Below are 17,332 nucleotides of genomic sequence, written 5' to 3' on the forward strand. Positions count from 1 at the left end.
AAAAGTGGGATCCTAAGCCTATTATTTTTTTCATTTTATGTGCAGAAACTGCCAGCGGTAGTTTAAGTGACTTGCCCGCAGTGGTTCTGGTCATCTATGGGATATGCCCTTCAATTGGAACTGATTTGAGGCCCCAACAATGGATACTTCACTCCACATCACTGCCCTGTACCCTACATTGCTAGAATTTTGGAATGTTAGAATTAGCAATATCTGGATGAGAACCTGCTCAGAAGAGAGAATACTGGGCTGTCCAGATTTTCTTTCTTGTTTTCGAGATGGTAACTTCTCAGATACTGCACTCTGTGTTAGGTGACAGCTGAGGTGGGGCAGGGAGTGGGGTATGCGCTGGGGGAATGACTGGTGTTGCTCAAAGTGCGTTTGCATGTTTGCTGGCCTCTGAGTGCCTCTCAGGAGGGAGCTCTCTGTTGAGTTTGCCTTGTGTTTTGAATTCCACAAGACACCAGTTATTTAGGCTTCTCTAACAAGCATGGTAGATAGAGGTTTGCTGGAATTAAGACCCAAGGAAATGGGGTGAGAATCTAAGATAAGGCTGACTTATTTTACTGTTCTCTATGCTATTAACTATTTCGTGTCCACATTGTGTGTGTAGGAGGGAGACATTTCAAAGAACAGGGTTACATTGCAGAGCCATACCCACCCCCAGTAATGACCTCTGTGTCCACCCCCGGTATCCCTCCCCCAAGTGATGACAACTTACTTAAGTACAATGTGTTATCAAAACTGGGAAACTGAGAATTAAAAAATATTGACCCAGTTTTTGCAGGCTTTTGCCCCCTGCATTAGACATGGCATAAAATCTAAGCAGTGATTTTTGGTGGGCAGGAGAAGCTCCGACTAAAGCACAATAAACATTTTACAGACACAGATGGCTTTCCCATCGAACTGTTGGCCTGAGCGTTCTAACACGGCTACAGTTGAGCGGAATGTGAAGACCAGCAGCTGAGATGTGGAACACGGCCGAGCAGCCTGCTTATTTCATTTATAGTCTTGGAAGACTTTGTGGATACTATCTTCAGTTTTTGTTGCCTTTTCAGAAGGAAGATATTTTCTAGAGATAAAGGATAATTCAAGGTCACTGGGTCATCCAGACATCCGGAGCTCCCGGGCAAAGATAAACAGATTTTTTTTTTTTTCTGGAGAGGCAGGGATTTGACTTATCAGATAAGAGGTATGGGTGACAGGGACACAAAGAGCATATTACAAATTTCATGGTTACTTCGAGAGTGGATTTGTTTTAAAAATGACAGCCTTGCATGAGTTGGGCTATATGTTGCTTGCCTGGCTTGCTGGTGATTAATTGCTCCTGCTTTGGAGAACCCAATCACACTTCAGCCTCTGCCTTAGCCTGCCCTGGATTTGACTGTCTGTAGGAGGGCCTGTCTTCTTGGCTTGACTAGGAGCTCTGGGAGGGCAGGGCTATCTAAATCATTTTTTTTAAAAAAAACAAAACAAACTCTTTTCCTCTCTCGCAGCATCAAGTAGAATGCTTTGAGTAGAATGGACCTCTCTTCTAGACTCTTCTTACCCCATCCACCTTTTGTTTTTAACTGGGCCTTGGTTATATGATATGTATATTTGAAGCCAATAAGGCTTCAGTCATGGTGGAAGATTGTCATTTTGGCCTGTCCCAAGTCAGGGTGACCTTGTTCTATGGTCCTGTGGAAGCAGTGTTGGAAATGGCCTATGAACTTAATGGATCTTTTCCTTTAAAAAATGTCAGTAAAGTTTAGCGTGTTTTCCCAAGTACTATGGGGCTTTTTGGCTTTTATTTATTTATTTTTAAAGCATGATACCTTCTCTGCTAACTCCTGGGGTATTTATCTAAAGCTTTTCTAATTCATAGGTGGCTGCCTTTGGACATCTAGGTGGCAAGGTTGTTGGCAGTGGTTTGTGAGTCTGACCGTCTCAGATTGCCATGCCACGCGTGGCCTTTTTTTGGAGGGACCTACAGACTTTTTTTTTTTTTTTCTGATTTGGGTGACTCAGAGGCAGTAGTAGCATGTCCTCCATCCAGATCATTGGGTTACAATGCAAACCCAAGCAGCCCTCACAAATGAACACCCAGAAAAGCAGTGTTATTGAGGAGATATGGAGACATACTGTAGATGGTGAAGAGTGTGAAGGCCTGGAGCAGGAAATCAGGAGGGGACGCCGTGCTGACCCCCACATGCTCTGTGCATTGCTGTTCTTGGCGGGCTCTGCTGCTTCCTGCCCTGCCTTGCTCTCTCCCTCGACTCTGCCTCAGGGATGCACTCGCCAAATGGCTCTGACTTGGCGCTGTATGGTCTAGTCAGTTCCTCATGACCCTTCCTCTAGATATGGGGCTTGCTCTCCTAGTGTTCCTGGTCCAGATTTCTAAGAGTCTGGCTATTGCCGGGAGAAAGGAAGCATGTCTCCTCCGGGCGGTCTGAGACCGGCCTAGGCAGGCCCACACAGCAGAGGTGATGGGAGTATTGATTGGCATGGCTACCCTGTTCCAATAACAGAACAATGAACCGCTGTTTGGGTTTGACTCTAGCTTGCAGTGGAAAGGCCTAGCCCATTCCTTTTTGGCCTTGTCTTGCTTGGCTTCTGAGTCATCCTGATTGAAGTCTCATTTCTAGCCAGTAGAATGAAGAAACAAGTGTTGAAGTGTCAGAATCTGTTTCTGGGGATGAGGACTTGATCAGTCCTGTTACTGAGCAGGTATTGGATGCATGACTCACCAGTGGAGAGTCAGTATTGAATTTAGAAGACACTTCCAACCAGGTGAGATGGCGCACAGCTGAGGCTGCAAGGTCGTGAGTTCTAGCTCTTGGCTAGCCTGGAGGACGAGATGAGAACTGTCTTCAAGAGCAGAGGAGGAGGAGGAGGAGGAGCAGGGAGGAGCAAATGAGGTGCTTTAACCCATACCTTGCCTTTTTATACGCACACATTTACTTTTGGAGAGCTTAGCATTGACTTAAGAAAAATACATATTGCCAAGCAGAGACTTCTGTTTTGTGCTTAAGAATGTCTGTTGTGTTGGAGGTTACTGGACAACAGAAATGTGGCAGGACCACACCCCTGTCTTCTCCAGCCTGCTTTATCTCCTGGTTAGCTCAGCTCATGGAATCTGTTTCTTACCTGAAGGTGGAGTGAAGGTGTCATCCACCTGCTGGTGTTAGGATTCAATGAGTTTTTACAGTCATAGATACTTTCCTGGGTCAGGGTCAGGGTCAGGGTCCAGGAGTTCATAAAGAAATCGCTCTCTGGCCTTCTAATTGTATACCAAAAGGAGGAGTGCCCTTACCTTTCCTTCCAATCTGTCAAAACATTTTCTTTTTGATAGATAGGACCATGCAGCAGACAGGTGGGTTTATTTGTCTTATAGAGAATGAGAGTCGGTGTGTTGGCATGTGTGTGCACATGCTCTCATGAGCTGCTGAGAATCAATAAAAATGTCAATGTCTCCTTGAAAGCTTTGGATTTGAAGGCAAATGTTAAGTTAACTTTGTTTGTGTTAAGGGAATAAATAAACCAGAGAGAGACATTTATGAGCTGGCGTCCTGGCTTTGAGGACAGGGAAAGCCAGTCCTGCTTGTGCTGGGGATCACTCACATTGCTTTTATGAACTCGAAGTTAAAAATCTTAATGGGTTTTAATGACCCTAAATGCCATATTGAATTTCACCTTGGGCGGTTTCAGATAACACCTCTTCAAAATCGGTGAGTTTTACTCATGACTTGGACTATAATATAATATATACCCAAGACACAAAAATCTTCCAATTAAAAAAAAAAACAATTTCAAATTTTATAACTTTTGCTGTGAGAAACAGAAACTTTGGGGAGCAGGTTCTTGAGTTTTCTTAGCTGAAGGAAAATATTTTATCTCTCAGTGGACCCAAACGATTCATTCTGTCAGCCAAAAGGAGTGATTTCCTTTCTTTGCCCTGGGGTTTGAAGAAATAATATATGCAAGTTGTTCAATTTAGTTAACTAAGCTTTATTATTTTAAAGACAATATTAAAAGGTTGTTATATACTTCAAGTCCAAACCATTACAGTTTGAAATGGTACCAGGAATTTAACGATGCAGTGGTGGGGATTTCAAGAGGAAACCTTTCTTGCCTTGCAGACACATTTTCTGTATGTGTCTTTGAGAGTCCTGAATGCTCAGATGTTAAAAGAACATCTATAGCCATAGGAATTCGTTGCTCTGGTATAGCCTAGTAACAAATTCTGTAAGGAAACAGTTCTATCGCAAGGAATTAACTTGCCCTTTAGTTCTGTCTAGAATGCCTTTGACTGCATGAGAGGAGCATGGGGGAGGGGTAGGCTGGGCTTCACAGGTCTCTTCTTCATCAGTTATACAGGCTTAGTGATCAGTTGCGTTACCTCACACCGCGTCAAATTATTCTCCCTAAGTGGCTAATGCCCTTGTTATTTTAATTGATCTTAACTCTGCTCTCATACCGAGGGAGCAAGCATCATTTCAGACCCATGAATGACGAGCTATGTTGTAAGTAAGGATGGTCAAGTCCTGCCTGTACCAAGAATTTGGTGCAAAACAGCATGTTTGTCATTGAATCAGTGTGTTTGGATGCTTAACATATGTGGAAGAAAAGAAAAGATGTAAGCTATTTCCCATGGCTGTCTTCAGTTTCATTTTTAGTAGATTAAAATTATGTGGTGGTTTGTTTGAAACACATATTTTCACTTTTCCCTTGATCACAAGAACCGTTACTGTTCTGTGGGAAAACAGACCCTGGTTCCCTCAGGCCTTCTTACCCGTAGTCATTCATTCAGAGAGATGGCACAGAAAGTAAGATTGTCTTAAGATTTTCCGCCTCATCCTGAAAACAGGTGCTCCCTTTGTGAACTCAAGGGGCCGAATTCATGCAGTCATCTCGGCCGAGTCTCAGCCCTGGTTCTGAAGAACAAAGGCATGATGGTCTTTGCCCTGAAGATTGACGTTTGCTTGCAGAGATTAGGCACTTCCTGTGACCCCTGGGTCCCAAGGCTGCTGGTGCAGAGGGGGATGCCCAAGGCAGCCAGTGCAGGGAGGCCTGTGGGCCCTTGTGATGTGCACGGAGGCAGGCTGAGGCTTGCTTAGGCGGTTAGCAAGCCCGGTGCTCCATTCACCCCACAGCTCGCCACTAAACAGCCTCCCACCTCCTTTGTTCTCCCTGAATGGTCAGCATGGAGACCTGTTGCTCCTATCCCCTGAGATCCTTTGCTTCTGTCCCCTTCCCTCTGCCCTCCCTGGATGCTGCAGAAAGCAGTGGGCACCCTCGCGATGCTGGCTCCCAGACCGCCATGAAAGGGATTCTTTCTGGAGAGAGAGGTTTGCTCCACACAGAACTGCCTTTGACAGGGACGGCTCCCCCAGCTAAGCGAGGACAAGCTAAGCTGGACCAAGGCTTTATCTAGTCTCTGTCCTGTCATCTCCTATCTGGCAGGTGTACTGGGCAAGTTAAACCGAAGTGAGTTGGTTAGTCTGACTGTACTACTTTAAACTAGACACCACATGGGGACCACGAGGGGCTGAGGTTTGCAGGCAATTAACAAAATGTCCCAGAGAACAGGAAGAACAATTCCAAATTGGCGCCAAGAATGCTTTTAATTTATACAGAACTGTAGTTGTACAAGTGGCAGAATGTCTTGCCAACATTTTCTTTGTCTAAACTTCAGGGGAAAGAGAATGGATGGTATAGCTTGTGGTTTATTTCAGAGGAAATGGGATTGATTCCCCGAACTCTATTTTCATTCTTGAAGAAAAAGAAAAGGTCCATAGAGCAAACCTAACAAAATGCAGCGTGCTCATGTCGAGTGGTGCACGTGAAGGGCTTGTATACATTTCTGGTTTTTTTTTTTTTCCTCCAGAAGAAAGGAAAAAAGTAGAGAAGAAAGGGAGGGAAGGAGAAAGCAGTCGGAAGCATGGAAATTTATCAGTTCCTTAAAACCGTTTTTATGTTTGTGGGTGCAGGGCACATGTGTGTGGAGGTCACAGGAAAACTTGCAGAAGTCACTTTCCCCCTCCTAGCTGGTGGGCCCTGGGAATTGAACTCAGGCAGTCAGGCTTGGTGACAGACCTCTTGACTAGTGAGCCACGTCACCAGCTCAGCATTGCTTTGCGACGTGAAAAGACTTGTGTGGGAAATGCACTTACCATTTTTGTGACTTTGGCCCAGCCAACTTCTTTGCCGTGGCCTGTTATGAGATTTATAAACTCACGTGCCATTCCTCCCGTAGCGGTTTTCTTTCTTCACAGCTGAACATGGTATCTGAGACATGAAAGACATCTCAAAAGTTGATCTCCCTTCCCGGACCGTGCTGCATTACAGATATCTAGCTGTTTTGAAGACAAACCCTCCCCAATGGTTCCGTAACCTTCCCAAACAGTGCCACCAAATAGGCACCAAGTCTCCCAATATGTGAGCCTCTGGCGGACATTTCTCAGGCAAGCTACCTCACTCTCTCATCTTGCTGACGGCTAGCATGGCCACGGCAATGCTGCTGCAGAGATTGTGGATGCTGACGACCTTGAGGCCAGGACCACCTCCCTGAGAAAGTGTGATGGGAGCAGGCTTCCTTCCCGTCATTTCACACTGGACTCTGGAGAAAGAACATTCCAGGCAGGAGGCACTGCAAATGGGGGTGGGGGGACAGGCAGCAAGGACTCGGGTCACAGGCCCTGTTTACCTGCAGGAGGGAGGCTGGACCCCAGCATGAGCTCCTCTGCTGCTCTTCTGAGATTGTTAGACGGGTTTTGCAGGGAAGATGGGAAATAATGATAGTGCATGTTACTTTGATTACAATTCCTTTCATATTATAATTAACTGCTAACTGTAATTATAGGACTTCCTCTAATTTAGTTTAGCACTCTGGGGACCTCTATTAGCCTATATCCCAATCAATTTCGCAGCCATTAAGGGGGGAAAGCCATGTTCCTGTTGAATTTTAAATCCAGTGGGAGCCTGTCCCACTCACTGCTAGCTTGCCTGCTTTTCTCACAGGTCTGAGGGTGGTGTGTTACGTCCATCCAGTTCACGCTTGGCATGCTGCTTCATGTGTCTTGCATTCATGTGCCTTGCATGTTGATTCCCAGTTATGGCAGAGTTTCATAGACAGTTGTTAATGAATTCCACGCATCTTGCGCCCTTCTTTAGTAACCTCCCCAATCAGTACAACAACAATTTTTATCTCACAGCCATGGGACCTGCTCTGTCCCCTCCTCAGAATGGATGTTGGAGTCCATATTATTCTCTTGTTTGGCACCTCCTGCCACCCCCCTGGCCTCTGCTAATGCTCATTTATGTTTTCTCAGTTGGCTCCCGGATTAAGTTCTCCTGTCTTACAGAACAGGCTGGCCTCCTCTGTGCCTCTTTGGCACATCTGGTGATTTACTGCATTTAGGGTCGTGGGGTGTGTGTGTGTGTGTGTGTGTGTGTATGTGTGTATGTGTGTGTGTGTGTGTCCGCCCACAAGGACACCTTTGGTTCCCTTTCCCCTCCTGATTGGGTGAAAGCCACCATGCTTGTGCCCACCGTGTGCTCCTGCTGACCCCGGTAGACACTGGCCTCCTGGAGGCAGACAGTGATCGTTTGTGGGACCACTGTAACCTCACTATAAGTCACCTGGTTAGATGGCGAGTCATCTCTAGACAGGTGCCATGTTACTCATCTTGAATAATGTCTGTGGCAGGTGATAGGCAGCTAAAATCAGAAGATGCCAAAGGCTCATGCGTGATTAAGGAGAAGGCTACATGAGCCCCATGAGCCAGTGCCCTCTGACGCGTGAAAAGATTTTCTCTTTCAGAGGAGGTTTTGTCCATCCTAAACCGAGAGTTTGCCTATCCCCTCCGACCGTGGCCCCAGCCTCACTGCCCCCTCTTCCTGTTGCAGAGCGATGCCATTGTTCAACTAGTGCTTCCACACAGAGGCTACAGTTCACACTGGGGTCCACTTGTGGCCTTATTGAGGTTTGGACAAATCTACTGTTATACAAACGACCCCCAATTTATGGTGGTTTGACTTAGGCTTTTTGTTTGTTTTGGTTTTGTTCCTTTGTCTTTCTGATGGTGTGGAATTGATTTTTGTTGGTGAACATGACTTCAACTTTCAGCTTTGGATCTTTTCCCAGGCTGGCCATGCCATGCTCCAGCTGCAGGTGAGGCTGAGCAGCAGCAGAGCCTTGTGGGAAATTCTTGGTACTGTACTGAGGAGGTTACACTGGCTGCCTTTTTCTAGACTGGTATAGGAGTCATGATCCGCTCCATTGTAAGCCAGGGGACACCTGTGATGTAAGCCAGGGGACACCTGTGATGTAAGCCAGGGGACACCTGTGATCTGCGGAACCAATTTCAACGCCCTGCAAGCCCCCTGAGCTCTACCTAGGTGTTCTTTGCCGTTCGCCACTGCCACCCTCTGTCATTTGGCTTGCTCTAGCTTATCACTCAGGTGATGACATACAGCCCCGAGCCTCCCTTTAGTAGTGTGCTTTGGGCTCTCTTCCATGTTGCCCGTGGCTTGGTCATTTCTATTTGGGTCTGAATAATATTATGTCATGGGATGTCCACAGCTCATTTGTCTTGTCTGAGTTGTTTGTGTGGCAGACATGCATTACCATAGGCAGCTTCTGCAGGACATCACAGTTGCTTCCGAGCTTTGAAAATTATGAATAAAGCTGCTATGAACATTCATCTGTATAATTTTGAATGAACATAATAAAAATATATATTTAAATATTATATATATTTTATGAGGGTTTTTTCTTCTGATTATGAGAAAAACGTATGTTTGAATGTGTAACATTTGGAAAATGTAAAAAGAAGAATTCTTAAACAATCTGTAGAAGCCTATTTATTAATTTTATGTAACAAAATATATGAAATTGAAACTCTGCCGGAAATGTAGGACATATGGTTATTGTATATTATTACAGTTGGTGGTAAAGACAAGAAAGATTTAGGGCATTCCAAATGCTGGTTCTGTTTCTATTAAAACTGCCTAAGTGGCTTTTTATGATGCTCAACATTCAAACAAACAGTGCCAGCTTGACAGAATAGCTAACAGAGGTCCCAGCAATCTTCTTTATAAAAAGTGTAGCGGTGCCAGCCGTGCTCTGCAGTGTTGGTGGGGGCACAGCTATGCCAGCCGTGGTCTGCAGTGCCGGTGGGGGGCACAGCTATGCCAGCCGTGGTCTGCGGTGCCGGTGGGGGGCACAGCTATGCAAGCCATGGTCTGCGGTGCCGGTGGGGGGCACAGCTATGCCAGCCGTGGTCTGCAGTGCCGGTGGGGGGCACAGCTATGCAAGCCATGGTCTGCGGTGCCGGTGGGGGGCACAGCTATGCCAGCGTGGTCTGCAGTGCCCGTGGGGGGCACAGCTATGCCAGCTGTGGTCTGCGGTGCTGGTGGGGGGCACAGCTATGCCAGCCGTGGTCTGCGGTGCCGGTGGGGGGGCACAGCTATGCCAGCCATGGTCTGCAGTGCTGGTGGGGGCACAGCTATGCCAGCCGTGGTCTGCGGTGCCGGTGGGGGCACAGCTATGCCAGCAGTGGTCTGCCATGCTGTTAGGGGGACTCTTTGGTGTGGCTATGCCAGCAGTGGTCTGTAATGCCAGTGGGGGAACCTGGCCATTGATGTGGGATTGTGTGGATTTTATGATCTGCATAGTCTAGGGTCCACTTCTGGCATCTTCTGGGTAAGAGGCAGAGGGCCCTGCTGGGTGTGCTGGCAGTGATGTGGAGACGGTGGTAGTGTAATTAGTCCCCTTATTGACTCACTGGCCCTCATGCTTTCTGCCTTTCAGCTGTCACCAGGTCCCCAAACCCAACGCAAGTAAAAACAGCATGCTATGAATTGTGTGTGTCTAGCACACTGTAAAAAATCTAAGTAGCCATTATTTCTTCCTGACGGAAGAAAGCAGGTCAGGGAAGAGGAATGCAGATGACGGATCTCGTAACCTAGATTGCTGCTTCTGGATGCATGAGCACACTGGTAGGGCTGACCCTGGCCCTGCCGTGACAGTCTTGTAGGTGCGTGATTGGATGTGGGCCACGGAGCCAGGGTGTGATCTGCAAAGGTGTCTGGTAGACAGATCTGCTTCTCCTCATTGGCTCCTCGCAGGGCATGGCTGGTGCTACTGTGGGGTGAGTGCTCAGGCCAGGGGCTCATTTTCCCTGTGGTTAGATTCCTACCCATGTAGAAGAAGGAGTTGGGTCTTTTGCTATGAAGACCCTTCCAACTCTGGCCTGCTGTTGACCCTGGAAATTTTACCCAACTCTCATAGGAAGAAAGGAGAGACAGTAGCATTCACTTGTGCATGGACTTGGATGGAGTGCAGCATCATGGAGTTAAAAAATGTTTTAATGAATGAATATTGGTGTATTTTGACATAGGTACTTTACAAAATTCTGGACTTGATTGCGTAGTAAAACATACTAATATAAATGTACATAAATGTATAGTATGTAGGGGGCTGGAGAGATGGCTCAGTGCTTAAGAGCACTGACTGCGCTTCCAGAGGTCCTGGCTTCAATTCCCAGCACCCACACGGCAGCTAACCACAGTCTGTAACTCCCAAGATCTGACACCCTCACACAGAGATACATGCAGGCAAAATACCAATGTACATAACATTGAAAAATTAAAAAATACATACCATATAAATATTCAAATATACATATACATATATATGTATATACTAATATACATATAATACAAATGTACATTTTCATTAGGCTTTTTTCTTCAGCTTTTTTACTTTTCAGGAACCATAATGAAGTTTTCTCTAGATAGTCTTTTGATCTAGAGACCACAGTTCCTTGAGGAGCTGGTATTGTGATTCCTCCTTGAGACTCTTGTCGGACACATTCCTAATAAACCCACTGTCTGTGTCCGTGTAGACAGATGCCCTCGTGTTCTTAATTCTTACACTGAAGGGTTATTCATAGGAAAAGTGCTTTCTCTATCTCTCTAAGAGAACAGTCAAAACCAAGATCGTATTTACACTGGAGGGAACAGGGAAGTTAACTGATGGAATGCTTGTTTTCAGTGATAGTGAACATCCTTTCTCTGAAATGTCTGGGACCTGAAGTGTTTCAAATTCCAGAGGTGTTGGACTTTGCAATATTTGCATAGACTTAACCCTTATCTTTTCAAAGACCCCAGAAGAATATAATATTACCCAAGTAAACTGGAAGTGCGTTTTAATCAACTTCCAAAAACTCTGGAATTGACAGAGACATCTTGCTGCCTGAACAGTCACCCAAAATTTCTCTGTAACATTGTGGGCACCCTTCTTTAGCCTAGAGTCCCATAGTATCCAGCAGACTTCTTCATGAAGCAGGGAATTTCAAACACAGTTCCACCTGTATTGGCAGTTTGCCAGTGACTTTCTTCTGTGCCCTGCAGAATGTCTGGCAGACTCTGTCGTGGAATAGGAACCCTGAAGGACTGACTGTCTCACCTTTAGGCAAGTTCAGCAGTCATTTTTCTGTGGGTCCTGCATGTCTAGTTCATCAAGCAGTCCATGCAAGAGCAGTTTCTTTCCCAAGCGGCTAACCAACTCTATAAGGAGCCTCTTCAATGCCCATCATCCTCTTGAAGTAGATTAGTGTTGCCAGGAGCAGACGTGTCTCATTGTTGTGAAAAGTCCTAAGTTCTTAAAACACTTTAAATGCCATATTCTATTAGGGTTTGAAAGGTTTCAAGACTATCCATCTGAAATATATCTCTGTACACCTAGAAAACCTAACCAACATGACTACAAGCTTGACTATTATAGAAGACTCTCTATTAACCTGTATTTCTTAATTATCCATTACATTTTTTAATGAGTTGCACAAACACAATACCTTAATCAAGAGCAGAAATATACATATTACAAAACTGACCTTAAATTTGTATCAGTAGACTAAGATCCATACCAGTGCAAAGTATTCATCTCTATATCATATCACCCTTTAAATGTGAACAAACATTAATAAACAATATTTGGGAATTTGGGCATAGTTCTCTTCAAACTGCTTCCCGATTTTTGTTGGGCAAAGTAATTTGGGGGTTTATAGAGACCTTTCAGGGAATCTTGGTCCATCAAACCACATTAGCCTGGAAGAAATTCATAGGTTCTCATCCTCTATGGAAACAAAACCAGAACCTCTTTTCCAAAGCAACATATTCTTAGATTTGTATTTTGAAGTCAAGATACCTTTAAAATATATATGATGGTTTAGCTTAGCAGGCCATACAATGAAATATCTCAATGTACTTAGCTCATTCACAGTCAAAAAATTAAAATACAACACAATATGCATAATCCATCTTTACATGGCTTTAATCATGACTATGTGTACTCTGTTTCTTTAAAGACTTTGTGTGTGTGTATGTTATATATATAAAATATATATATTTTTTCTCTCTCTCAAGCCTACATACATTTTTGAAATACATTGTGACATATTCAGAGGTTTATTTCTGTCTGAATTACATATCTGTAATTATTTTCTGATCAGGAGTGCTCCCCCTGCCCCAATGCTAAGTGGTCGTAACTGGGACCAACTCCACAGTCCTGCCTATTGGCTCTGCCCAGTCTTACATGGTGGAGGCTTGCTCGCTGCTTCTGAGAGCCATGTACTTTGCTCCAGCTCCAGGACTGCAGCAGGTCTACATCACTATTAAGAAGTTTGTAACACGCTGGTCACTGACCCCATATAAGTGCTCGACCTCCTGAAAGAGTCAGAGCTGTTTGTACAACTAGCATGGACCAGGAAGCCCTCCCTTAAAGAAGCTGCACAGCCTTCACTGGCTATAAATACTGAGTTTGGAAGACCTCTCTTAAAGGAGCCGCAGCATCCCTGCTTGCCACCAGCAAACAGAGCCCATCCGGGAAAAAGTGCATCTACCAAGAAGCTGTGCTAAATTTGTTCTTTTGTGTCTAGAAAGCTCTCTCAGGTTTTATGTGGATGTAGGTTTGTTGTATGAGACTGCTCGTTTGTTTCCCGGCTGCCCAGACCCTAATAATCACACAGAAACTATATTAATTACAGCACTGCTATTAGTTTAGGATTACTAATTATTATTACTTATTACTAATTATTATTAATTACTGCCTATTAGTTTAGGATTCTTATTAACTAACTCTTACATCTTAAATCAACCCATTTCTATTATTTTATATTTTACCACGAGTCTCGTGGTTTACGGGTAAGGTTTCAACTGGCAGCTTCATCTGTTTCCTCCGGCAGCTACATGGTGTCTCCATCAGTCCTATTCTCTCTCTACATTTCTGTTCAGATTTTCTGCCTGGCTTTACTCTGGTAAGCCATTGGCCTAAGACAACTTCTTTATTTATGCCAATGACAATAAAACATATTAACAGCATACAGAGGGGAATCCCACATCATATCAAAGCATAAGAATTTCACATGTGAGTAGAGAGGCATGATGCAGAGAAATTTCCTGTGTCGTGCTTATCAGAACAAGAGCTGGTTGCCACCAGCAACATTTACCTTGAAGCTGTGTGATGTGAATGTCATCGTTGCAGTGGGTGACACTGATCCAGCAGCTTGCTTTCTTACTCTTCTTCTGTGATGGAATCCAGGTTCTTCTATGTACCGGGCAAGTGCTTTACTGCTGAACTGTAGTCCCAGCCATGTTTATTTCTTACATGAGCTCAAAGGTGCAGATATAATTATACAAATCCTATTTTTTGTTTGTTTGTTTATTTCTCAGGACAGGGTTCTCCGTGTAGTCGTGGGTGTCCTGGAACTCACTCTGTAGACCAGGCTGGCCTCAAATTCACAGAGATCCATCTTGTCTCTGCCTCCCAAGTGCTAGGATTTAAAGGTCTCCATCATGACCTTCCAACTTCAGATATGGAAAACTTGAGGCATGAAACATACAGGTAACTACACAAGTAGCCTTCAAGACAGACTCTTGTCAGCCAGTGCCTTGTCCTCTCTTCTGCTGCTCTGTCCTGTTTCTTGTACCTTGTCAGCAGACCTGTCTTGTTTACATAACAGATGGTGTGTGCATGTGTGTGTGTGTGTGTGTGCGCGCGTGTCTGTCCCCATATCTGGATCTGATGTGACTAACTTTTGCTCTGAACAGTCTTTCAATTTGCATTAAGAGTTAGTTATAATGAGAAAGAGGACATAGTTCCCACACACCACAGAGGAAGATTGTCCATTCCCATAGTACTGTGAGCTCTTGCCTGTGCTATCCTCCTAGGTTCATTCACAGTCTGTTTGTGGGAGTTACGGGAGAATGCTGTGGCTCTAATTTTGACATTGTAAACAATCTCAAGTTGCTCAGTTTTGAAGGATGATAGAGTACAGAGAATTATTCAAAATAATTGGGAAAAGATATACTTGAGGTGCCTTCTTCCCTAGTGTCTAACTTAAAAAAAAACATAAAGCAAAACATTTAATGATGTATTTACTCTCTGTTCCTTTTATAACCTCAAGCCCATTCGGGTGTTATGTATTTCCTAGAATATTCTTTTATGTTCATTCATTCAGCTTGGACTTCCTGTGTTCCCAGTACTGTGCTGACATAGGTGGAGCCTCTGAACACCCATGGATACCACAGGACGAGTGGCCCAGAGTGAGTTACAAGGATGCCAGCAAATATCTTCACTTGTTCTGCTTAGATCCTGGCTCTGCTCCCTGGGTGTTGGACTGAGCACGATAATTTTGAAACAACAGGTCCTAGCAGACGGGCACAGCTGTCAGCTCAGGAAACCCGTCCCTTGTCTGGCGATATAACCTTGGAGAGTCATTTGGTTTTCCTTTTCAGGTTTTCTTTCTGGAAAGTGGAAGGTAACAGCACATAAAGCTGATCTTAATTAACAACACCAGCTTCAACACTAGGTATCCTGAATGTTCTCCTCCCAATTCCTCCTGCTTCCTCATTAGCACGGGCATCTACATGGTGTACAGTTATGCTTTTTCAGGATGCTTCAGACCCTGTTTCGATACAGGACGCCCCCTCGGTCTTGAGAATCACTAGCACGGTCCTTGCAAATGTCACCCTGCATGGACTAGGGTGCGGTGCTGGTAGGCAAGTTCAGTGTCAGATTGAACATATTTGCAGGATGGGGTGAAAGAACTGTGGTTGTGTGCAGATGTATCGAGACAGAATCCATCCTACGAGGTCCTGGTAAGTGACATGTAGCTCAGGCTTGAGCCCAGCAGGTGTTTACTGGTAGCATTTTGCACTGTCTTGGTCCTGCTTCATGGCTCATGACCCTTAGAGATCACTGTTTTCATTGGAAGAGGGAATGATTGCAACTTTGTGTTGTTTTAAATTATGAAAATGGCAGGCATGCCTTACACTTCTATGTGTTTTCAGGGCTGACCATTTGTCATTGGATAACTAATGGTGTGCTCTTCCCTGGAGAAGACCATTTCTCCTGCTATCAGCATTCCTTAGTTGCCTGTAGTTCTTTTTGTAGGCCTGAGTCCTTGTGGGTGTTCCCTGTCCGCATTAGCATGTCTATTGTTATTGTCTTATTCAGCTCATGTATAGGCAGTAATGTTGGTGAAATGTTTTGGGTGTAGCTTCTGGTGTTCCTAGGAGATGCAATCTCACAGCAAGCTCCCTGGTCCTCTGGCTCTTACACTCTTTCTGCCCCCTTTCCTGCAATGCTTCCTCAACCTTAGTGCAGGCGTTGTATTGTAGAAGTGTCAATTGGAACTGGGCTTCATAACTCTGCATTTTGATCAATTGTGATTTTACTGTAATTTCCTCACTCTGTCGCAAAGAGAAGTTTCCTTGGTGAGCAATTAGGACTACACTTACCTGCAGGTATAAGGATGGATGTTTGTATTGTAGTCCGGGATTATTCAACTTTGGAATGGAGCTGGTTGTGGATTCTCCACCAAGTTCTGAGTCTTCACTAGCCCTGGGTGCCTGGACAGTGTTGTTAACAGAGTTCTATTGCTGCTATGAAATGTGACTATGGGAATTCTCATAAAGGGTGACTAGGTGGCTTATGTCATAGAGGGACATGGTGGCATGCAGGTAGACAAGGTGCTGGAGAGGGAGCTAAGAGTGGAGAAGGAGCTACATCTAGATCCTGTAGGCAACAGGAAGTGGCCTGTCGTACTGGGAGTAGCTTGAGCACATACGAGCCCTCAAAGCCCACCTCCACAGTGACACACTTCTTCAACAAAGCCGTACCTACGCCCACAAAGCCACACGTCCCAGTAGTGCCATTCCTTGTGAGCTTATGGGGGCCAGTTGTGCTCAAACTACCTCATTAACATTTTATAAAGACACAGGGTGCTTCCTAGACATCACAGATACTTAAGTGCCTGTCAAGGGCTATTCTAGATGATGAGGCAGTCAAGTTTCTGAGCTCTGACTCTTAACTGTCTTCCTTCAGTTAATCTCTCATCACCATCCCTACCGTGATTACTTAGTTTTTCTTGTTCCTATGTCAACTTGGCCAAAACTGTGGCCAATGACTGCTTCTGAACTGGAGTTCCACATCTGGATGGGAGCCTGTGAGGTCTTCAGTACAGTGCTGACACCCTTAACTAGAGGTTATACCTGGGAAGGGAGGGCAGAAACTTGTTAAAGGCTTCTGACAGAGATACAAATCTTACAGAGTTTGGGAGGAAGAAAGAATGGAAGAGACTCGCGTACACATGCAAAGCAGGTTGGACTTTGCAGTTTGGGTCAGAGGACGCTGTGGTTACTACAGATGAATGAATCCATCTGCAGGCTAAGATGAGCTTGATGGCCTGGTCCCAGCAGACATTCAGCAGGCTGTCTAGACCACAAGGGTACGTCCAGCGACACGGCCAGCATTTTAAGGAGGACCTTGAGAAAGAGGAACAGAACCAAAATGTTGGTTGACGCCCTGCCAAGCTATCGGGTGGCCGAGGAGAAAGTAAAAGGCAGGTATGTTCACTTTTATGTGCTGTGAAAGGCTCATGCAGCATGCCTGAGAGGTGGCCCGAGTTTATTTAGCAAGAGGGAGTTTGAGACACATCTTTCAAACCCACCCAAGACTTCCCCCCTTTCTTTGTAGTCTTCTGTTTCTGTTGCTAATAAATCAAAGCAAGGACTAAGATCTCAGGGCAGGAGGTTTGCTTTGACTTGGAGTTCTGGAGGCCTGGCATCAAGGGCATGCTTTTGGCAATGTCTTTACTGCTGGCAGAGATCTCAGTTACCACAGGACACCACATGGTGAGAGTTGGTAGAGCTCCCTACTCTTAATAAAGCCTGGGCCAGGCACTCGGGAGATGGCTCAGCTGCTAAGCGTCTGCCACACAGATTTGAGGTTCAAAGATTGGAGTTCATATCCCCTAGAAACTCTCGTGAATGTCAGGCTGGC

General features: G+C 45.1%; 1 protein-coding gene across 1 annotated transcript in view; it reads left to right on the plus strand.

Moving 5' to 3' along the window:
* The window catches only part of Tiam1 (TIAM Rac1 associated GEF 1), a 266,751-nt gene that overhangs the window by 37,187 nt on the left and 212,232 nt on the right, over window positions 1-17,332 (plus strand). The window lies entirely within an intron of this gene.

Source organism: Arvicola amphibius, chromosome 10 (genome assembly GCF_903992535.2).
Source record: "Arvicola amphibius chromosome 10, mArvAmp1.2, whole genome shotgun sequence".
Lineage (NCBI taxonomy): Eukaryota > Metazoa > Chordata > Mammalia > Rodentia > Cricetidae > Arvicola > Arvicola amphibius.